The sequence below is a fragment of the Miscanthus floridulus genome, unplaced genomic scaffold (assembly GCF_019320115.1).
Source record: "Miscanthus floridulus cultivar M001 unplaced genomic scaffold, ASM1932011v1 fs_120_2_3, whole genome shotgun sequence".
Classification (NCBI taxonomy): Eukaryota; Viridiplantae; Streptophyta; class Magnoliopsida; order Poales; family Poaceae; genus Miscanthus; species Miscanthus floridulus.
The window spans coordinates 1-9,033 of NW_027096222.1; the positions used below are offsets into that span (position 1 = coordinate 1).

The window sequence follows — 9,033 nt, forward strand, 5'->3', positions numbered from 1 at the left end:
AGAAGATGGTATGTTTGAGGATATGGAAGAAGAATTGAAATGGTTTGATGAACCTCCTAATTTCAATGACCTCTGTGTCCGTTTGAATATAAAGTTTGGCGGTGATTTCACACTGAAGGGGAGGTTTGATACTGGGAAGACTAGGGCACACTATGTCCTAATGCCCTTGCACGACCCTGCTCACTGGTCCCGCTACACTAGGGTGCTCCTAAGGTTCCTAATGTGCCCATGGCTGAGGTGGTGGTGGAGAATGGGTACAGGATGCAGGGTGTCCTGGACGGGACCGTCCATTGACTGGTGTTGGAGGCAATGAGCAAGAATTAGGGGGTCGAAGGGGAAGCAGCTTAGGGTAACATGGATTTGGATGATCAGTTGACGCAGGAGCAGTTTCATTCAAGTCAAGTAGGCTATATAAGCAATGAATTCGATGTGAACGAGTTCGAACGGGAAGAGGAGGAGCAGGAGGAGGACAGGATCGGTGATGTAGTTAGCAGTGATTCGGACGATTCAGATGATGACCAGGGAGATAGGCATACTATGCCCACACCGGTTGATGCCATGCCAGTACCTATTCATGGTATGCCATTACCAGTACCAATTGAGGTTTTGCATGCTATCCAGGTTTAGGGTAGACTAGTCACAGATTTGCTAGCAGATGATACCCCATGTGATTCATGGGGCAGAATTAGCGAAGCGCAACAGTATGTTCCACCAACACCTTACACAGCGACTGAGCTTGAGCAACTAAGGTATGAAAGGTACGTTCATCGATCAGGGTGCGACATTGAGGATGGTGGCGCACCAGCGTGCGTGGGCGGGGGCGCAGTGGGTGGCCGATGGCCGTGGCGCGCCGCGTTCCTGGCGCGGCCGGCGCGTGCGAGCGTGGCATGTGCGGGCACGACGTGCGTGGCGTGGCCGGCAGGCGAGCAGGCGGGCAGGCGCTACGGGCGCGACGGGCAGGGCGGTGGCGTGGTGCGGCGGGACTGGGCCGCGGGCCTATATTAGGCTCTGCCTGCGCCCTAGGACGGTGGCGCGTCACTGCCTCGTCATGATGCAGTGGCGCGTCACCGCCGCACCCTGATCGGTGGCAGCGGCAGAGCCGGCCACGTCACCGGTCAGCAGCCTGGTCGCTGCCACGTGGGCAGCCTAGCCGCTGCCCCCATGCATGGCGTGACAGCGTTAATTCGCCGCGCCGTGCGAATAGGCGCAGCCAAAAGTGTTAGATTTGAAAAAAAATTAAACAAGTGTTAATTTTAAAATTAGTTAAAAAATGTGTTGAAAATAAAAAAAATGGACACATTTTAATCCTACCCGTGAGGCACATTCATCACTTATTGTTTCCATCCTGAAAAAATGCAACTTTAGTTCCGTCTTTAGTCAGATCACATATAGTTTGGTCATCATGTTTATAAAAAAGAGAGTGATATTATGATATCAGATAAGTATAATTATATTCTATGATGATTCTAACTATACTTATTTGATATTATAAATATAAATAATTTTATATGTACCTCCTTTGAAATGCAGGAAATTCTTTTTTTCTGTTTTTTCTAAGAATGAATTAATTTCTGCAAAAAATGTACAATTTCAATGAAATCATTGTGTTTCAAAAATAGTTTTTTTCTGAAAGTGTAACGGTAGGAGCTCTGTCCTTCAGGTTAAGAGAAGGAAAGAAAGTTTTATGTATAAGAGTAACAACCCTCCTGGGTAGACCAAAAGCGGCAAGAAGAAAAGTCGCTGAAACTCACTAAGTGGGCTTTACCCCCTCTCTACATTGACTCTCTTTGCACGATATCCTCTCTCTAGCTCGAGGCTAACTGCATTGGTGACTCTGAAGTATTGTTAAAAACTCGTCTGATCCTTTCTTTCCAAATGTTCCATATGGTGTAGATCAATATTCCGTTGAAGTGCCTTTTATCGGATTTGGGCACCTTTTGCTCGGCTTTGTCCCACCAGTCATCCATGTGCAGAGGGTTTGGTATGGATTGGGTGAGTTGTGTGTCGAAATGCTCCCATGTCAGAACTTGGTTCCACACTGCCTTGGCGAATGGGCATAAGAGGGACAGGTGCAAGCCAGTTCCAAAGGTCCATCGCACAAGACGCAGTGTTCCTGGTAAGGCCATCATCTTTTTTTGTAAATTATCTGTCGTTAGGTTTTTTTTCTTGAACCAATATCTAACAAAAAGCTTTGCATTTGTTTTCTGCATGTGCTTTCCAAATTTGGTTGTATGGGGGATAACACCAGCCACCTCTACAAATTGATTTATAGGGGCGGTCTGAAAACCACCCCTATAAATATATGATTTGTAGCCACGCTTTGATAGAGGCGGATGGTCAAACCACTCCTACAAATTATCTGGAGCGGCTCCTACAGAAAGTTTATGTAGCAGTGATATATGCAACCAACAGATCTCGATCAATACAGACTCCAGGTCACCTGAGGTAATAGAGACAACAGTGGTACGGTAGGTGTCTGCTGGTCAGGCAGGTGTGTACTGTACACAACTACACATATATGGAAAAAAATTGGGTACAAGACTCTGCACGCGGAACGGTGTGGCTGCCCAGTAAACCTGCCACACATGGATCTTCAGTTACCAGCCTCCCAGGCCAATTTTACCGTCCCACCAACCCCTCAGGACGTAGTTCGACTCAAGCACGGTTACGTACATCTTCATCATCATCATATCGTCTGGAGCCTCGCCACCTCCTCCGCGAACACCTTCCTGAACTCGGGCATGCTCTCGGGCTCCAGCGACAGCGCGAGCGCGACGGCGCCCTCCTTCCCGGGCGCCTGCATCACGTACACGAACCCGCTGTAGTACATGAGGGCGGGGCCCATGAACACGGGCGCGCCCCACCCGAAGTCGGAGTCGTGCAGCGACATCCCCATCCAGCTGATGGCGCGGAGGTGCGCGCGCGAGATGCCGCTTCGGGGCAGGTTCATGGCGTCCACGCCCTCCAGGTAGTCCACCAGCGACCGCGCGTAGTCGTCGCCCTGGCTCGTCGCCGCCAGGGCGCGCCGCGCCGCGTACCCCACGGGGTTCCCCACCACCTCCCCGATCGTGGCCAGCGCCGACGTCCGGATCACCGCGTTGCCGAAGTAGCCAGGGGGCAGCGGCGGCGCCAGGCGGCGCGCGCATGTCCACCATGGAGAAGAGCCGCGTCTCGGCGTCGGCCGGGAGCGACCGCGCGCGGCACGCGCACTGCCACACCAGCGCCACCACGGCACGGAACGTGGACGGCGCCTGCGCACCGCGCCTTGAGCGCCGTTACCTGCGACTTGCTCAGCGTGATCATGGCGCTCGCGTAGGCGGAACCCGCGGCCACCGCGTGCTCCGGGGCCGGCTCGGGCTTGTACTCCGGGTGGTCGTACAACACCGCGCGCGTCGCCGGGGGACGCGCGCTCAGCAGCCTGTGGTCGAAGCAGGGCGGCAGGGGCGCGTCGCCGCCACCGCCGCGGGCGATGCTCGCCCACGTCTCCACGAAGTGCGCGGCGCTCCTGGCGTCCACGACCGAGTGGTGCAGGGCGAGGCCGAGCACGACGCCGCCGCAGCGCAGGCGGGTGACCTGCGCGAACAGCAGCGGGCACGGCGGGTTCGGCGCGGGCGTGGCGGGTACCAGCAGGTCCCGCATCTCGTCGCACGGCACGAACTCGTTCAGCAGATCGTCCAGCGCGTACTCCGACCGCGCCGTCACGAACACCGCGCCCTCGCCCGTGCAGTCGATCTGGACAGCGCCCGGTGGCGGCGTCGAGCCCGAGGCGGCCGGCCAGCGGGTAGAACGCCACCAGCGCCCGGGCGAGGCTGTCCTTGACAGCGTCGGCCTCGAAGAACTCCGGCTTGTTGTTCGTTCGGTAGAAGTAGACCGTGGGCGTGTACCCGCGGCGCGCCGCCAGGTCGAGGTTGGACAGCCAGACGGCGCCCGCCGGCGTCGCCTCGGCCGGGACAACCAGCTCCGTCGTCAGGCAAGCTCGACCATTGCCATCGCTCGGCTAATTAATGCCCCGCGGCTCTTGCCTGACGACGACGGTGGATTGTATTGTTTGCCCTAGCTAGAGCTAGCTAGCTGTTGCTGCGGTGCGTGAGTGCTTAGCTTCCTGGCGCGTCTGCCTTTCTCTCTTGTTCCGCTGCTCTGCTGTGATGTGGGGTTGGGATGGTGGCTCCTGCGAGGTTTATATAGGAAGGGCTGAAGAAGCCGTCCACGGCCGCGGGGGTCGGGGGAGGTTGGAGACTCTGGACACTTGGGTTGGTGGCTGGGCGGCTGGGTATTGTAGATGTGCGCGCCAATTTTGGAGACTGGATACTACTCGGTTGACTGCATCTGCATGTATGCTCCAAATCGAGTGGAGAATATTCTGCCCCGTCGGCCTATTTGGCCCAATTCATAGTGTCGGTGTTCTGGACCGGGGGTCCTCGATCGACTAGTGAATTTGTTCTGCGTGCTCCCGATTCCAGATGGTGATACAAAGAGACACAAGGTTTATACTGGTTCGGGCAATCGGCGTCCTACGTCCAGTCTGAGAGATCGAACTTGTATTCCTTGCACCGGAGTGCTCGTAGTAGGGGGTTACAAGCTAAGGGAGAGAGGGAACTAGTCCCAGGTCTTGGCAGGGTGTCGTGTGGGCCGTCTGAGACGTTGCTCTCAAGCGGTGGGAATGTGTCTGTGTGTTCTCCGATTCTTGCTCTAAGTGGCCCAAGTCCTCTCCTTTTATAGTTGAAGGAAGGACAAGGGCAGTACATTTATTACTATGCGGCGTCGTGCCGACAGGGACGGCATGTCCGAGCCCTGTGGCCTGTTCCTGTGGCGGCGTGGTCATCGGAGCGGCCCATCCTTGGAGTACTGGGGCGGCGTGGTCGTCCTATCAGATCCTGTGCGTCGTGGAAGCCCCAGGAATGCCTCGGAGTGGACGTGGCGGCGACCATAAGCCGCTGTGGACGGACTATGCACGAGGCCGAAACTTGGTCGGGGCCGAGGCTGGTACTGCGGTGGGGGGGTCTCGGCGGGCGCGGACCCCAATATCGCCGAGGCCTTGGTGTACAGTGCCGAGGCCCTGGTGTACAGTGCCGAGGCCTCGAGCGGGCGGCTGATCGTGGACACAGTGGTAGGACGTAGTGGCCAGTAACCCCGCCACATCCTGTCCCAAGCGCTGACGGCGGCTGATCGTGGTCACAGTGTTTGGACATAGTGGCCGGTAATCCCCGCCGTGCCCTGTCCTGGCCGGTATGGTGCTGATGCGACTTCGGGTCACGTCGGTCTTTCTCCTGTCCTGTGTGTCGTGGAAGCCCCAGGAATGCCTCGGAGTGGACGTGGCGGCGACCATAAGCCGCTGTGGACGGACTATGCACGAGGCCGAAACTTGGTCGGGGCTGAGGCTGGTACTGCGGTGGGGGGGTCTCGGCAGGCACGAACCCCAACATTGCCGAGGCCCTAATGTACAGTGCCGAGGCCTTGGTGTACAGCGCCGAGGCCTTGAGCGGGCGGCTGATCGTGGACACAGTGGTAGGACACAGTGGCCAGTAACCCCCGCCACATCCTGTCCCAGGCACTGACGGCGGCTGATCGTGGTCACAGTGTTTGGACACAGTGGCCGGTAATCCCCGCCGTGCCCTATCCTGGCCGGTATGGTGCTGATGCGACTTCGGGTCGCGTCGGTCTTTCTGTGACGTTGAGCCGCTGTCTGGCTGAGATCACGGGAGTGGTTGAAAGCATTAATGGGACGTGACCGGCTGTCGGGAGGGTCGGCCGAGGCGGGGGGCGACGGACCGCGGGCGAGCCGGCCTCGAGCGATACGGAGAATGGGGCCTCGCGCGAGACGGAGATCAGGCTCCTTGCCGAGGCTCCGCGCGAGAGGCCTCGCGCGGTACGGGGGACGCGCCTCCTGCTGAGGCCTTCTGTGGAGAGCCTCAGGCGAGGCGGAGACAGCGTTCCCTGCCGAGGCCTCCCTAGGGAGCCTCGCCAGGCTGTCGAGACCTCCTTCTCGGGGCTCGAGGCGAGGAGGAGGAGGACCCAGTGGGCCTAGTCGCGATGGGGAGGGGCCCACGACTTAACCTTTTGCTTTTATCATCGTTATTATTTTTTAGATGGGACTTGGGCAACCCATTTGACGTTTTGCTTGGGGTACCCCATTCTAAGGTACCCGACACCCCTGGACCGTAACGGGCTTGGTGCCCTTTTTATCGTGTTTGTAGTGAAACTTCTAGCACGGTTTTAGACTGTTTGTCTTCGTCTTGGGTGTTCTGGCCCTTTCTTCTGATCTTCACATGTCCTTTTCGTTCGGACGGAGGGTTAGTTTGTCGAGCCCATTCAGGTCCCGGCAAGGTTGTAGGAAGAGCCCCTAGCCTCTGCGTGAGAGGGCCATCGGGAGTTCTCCTGACTTTTCATACGCCCCTCACGCGTGAGGGTTTGTTTGCCGAGGCCCCTTTGGGCGCGAGCCCAGGTCGTGGGGTCTCGGCATATTTGCAGGAGGAGCCCCCTAGCCTCTGCATGGGGCGAGAAGGCCGTCAGGGGTTCCCCTGACTTTTTATGCGACCCTCGTGCTTCCTTTTCGCTCGGAAGGAGGGGTGGAATGTGCCTCGCTAGCCTCGATGGGCACGAGCGGTGGCACTCCCGGTGAGCTGTTATCGGGTAGTCCGAGTGGAGGTCTGAACCCCGTTCATTAGGGGACGGCTAGCGGTCCAGAGACACACTCCAAGAGTACCAGTGGATTTCTCTAGTGGGTGCCGAGGCCGTTCGTTGGGCCTCGGTGGCTCGGTGCCTCCCTACGGTGGGATCCCATTCGGATACTTTCCTGCCGGTCTCGGACACGACTTTGGGCGTCCCAAGCGTTTCGCTCGTTTGGGTCTCGGCCCCGTACAGGCTCGCCCACAGTCGCCCCTGACTCTGTTATCCTGGGGTGGCTGTCGAAACCCTTTGGGGTCCAGCCTTTGAACCCCTGGACCATAATAGGCTCAGAGCCTGGTTCCTTCCTATGAAAGGAACAGGCCGTGGGAAATATCTTCCCTATCGGCTCGGCCGCGGGTGGCGCGCCTTTTGAGGCGGTTTCGTGGGGAGGCGAAACGATGCCTGCTGCCGTAGTGGCCGAGCGTGATGTGATGTACGGGACGTAACTGTCTTCGCATTTAATGCGGGAGACATGGGCGCGTGGGCCGCTGAAATCGGCTCGTGGTTAACCGCGCCGGACGGGGAAAACCTCCCCGATTTCATCGCCCGTTCGTTTCACCTCCTCCCTGCATAAATACCCGAAGAGTCTTGCCCCTCCTTGTCTTACCTTGCCTGCCACCTCCGTCGAGCCGTTGCCAGAGCAGCGGGTGCCGGGAAGAAGAGGAGAGAAGAGCGAGCCTAGGGGGAAAGTGAGAAAAAAGCAAGAGCGTGGAGGGAGAGAGGAAAACTCACCGCCACGCTCGATTCCTCCATCGCATTCATGGCCGGCAATGTCGTTGTTGTCGAGGCAGACCCTTGGGATCCGTTGGATGTCACTGAGGAGATGCTTCAGTCGCTTGTCGACGGTGGACTCCTCCGCCCGGTGACAGACCCTACTAGGCCGGAGTGGATTGCTCTGTACGGTGAGCTGGAGCCGAGGCCTCGCGACGGCTACGTCGTGAGCTTCGTCTCCTTCCACGAGCGCGGCCTCGGTGTTCCGGCGGACCGGTTCATGCGGGCGCTCCCGCGTTACTACGGCGTGGAGCTCCACAATTTTAATCCCAACTCCATCGCTCAGGTGGCTATCTTTGTTGCCGTCTGCGAGGGGTATTTGGGGATCGCTCCCCATTGGGATTTGTGGCTCCACCTGTTCCGGGCGGGGCACACTACCAAACCGACAGGCACGTTGGGCAAGAGGAAGGCATCGAGGACCGGAGGCTGCACTCTCCAAGTGCGTCAGGACCGCCTGCACCTCTACATCCTGGCCCAACTCGTGTCCTCCAACCGCCGGAGGACTGTGAGGACCGTCTATACACGAGTTGGTTTTACCTCCGCAACAATGACGGAGGACTTCCCCTTATACTGGGCGGATTGTGGGGAGTTGCCTGGAGAAGTGAAAGTGGGGCATCCCGAAGGTCGACCAGCCGAAGCTGGAGCCGCTCCTAGAGGGGCTGGCGAGGCTGCGGAACCATGGCCTCACCGTTGCTGTGGTCGTGGCCGCCTTCCACCGCCGGAGGGTGCTGCCGCTGATGGCTTAGCGACGGCGGCTGTTCGAGATGAGGTCGGGTGAGTCCGTCGAAGGCACCCGGATGTCTTCCTCCGCCCTCTCCGACGAGGAAATTCACCGTCGGGTGGGGGAGACGGTAGATGTGAAGTTGAGGGGCAGCAACCTGACCCCCTTCGCGATGCGTCCGTCGTGGGGGTTCCTTTTGCTGGTAAGTCGAGCGTCGCTGTAGCCTCTGAACCTCCTTAATCTCCCTTTATCCCTTGTTTCCTTATGCGCGTTTGTCGTTTCTTCAGGGGATGAGGGACGTGCGCTCCTCCCCGCCGCTCGTTCCCAAGGACGTGGGGCAGCGGGCGATCAACCGCGCTTACGCCGACGCGCAGAAGAAGCAGAAGGATGCTAAGGCGGCGAAGCGCACGAAGTATATCCTTGCACGCGAGGCGTTGGATAAGCGCCGTCGTCAGCAACGGAAGGATGGTCTCCCGTTGGAGGAATCCCCATCGACGTCGTTGTCGACGGAGGCCTCGGACGGGAATGACAAGGGCGAGGGGGGGCGAGGCCCCCTAGACCACCTTCCAGACGTCGAGGAGGTGGCGCCTGGGGCATCGGTAAGCAGCCCGGCACCCCCGGGAAGGGGAGAGGAAGCGGACCCGGGGCCGGCGGTGGCCCCCTCCGGGGCCAAGGCCGACACGCCCAAGGCGCGGGCGTTAGGCAAACGCGCCGTTGGCCTGGTAAGCTCGGTGGTCACGGCGGAGCCGGTGGCGGTGGAGGCGACACCACCGGCCCCGCAAAGGATCGAAGGGGCGCCGGGGTCCGCCGAGGACCGACCGACGCCGATGGATATGGATGCGACGCCACTACCGCCGCCTCCGCCGTTGCGAATG

General features: G+C 58.8%; 1 pseudogene; it reads right to left on the reverse strand.

Moving 5' to 3' along the window:
* Nucleotides 1-2,566: 2,566 nt before the first annotated feature.
* Nucleotides 2,567-3,990, reverse strand: LOC136530409 (hydroxycinnamoyltransferase 4-like; annotated as a pseudogene).
* Nucleotides 3,991-9,033: the final 5,043 nt, after the last annotated feature.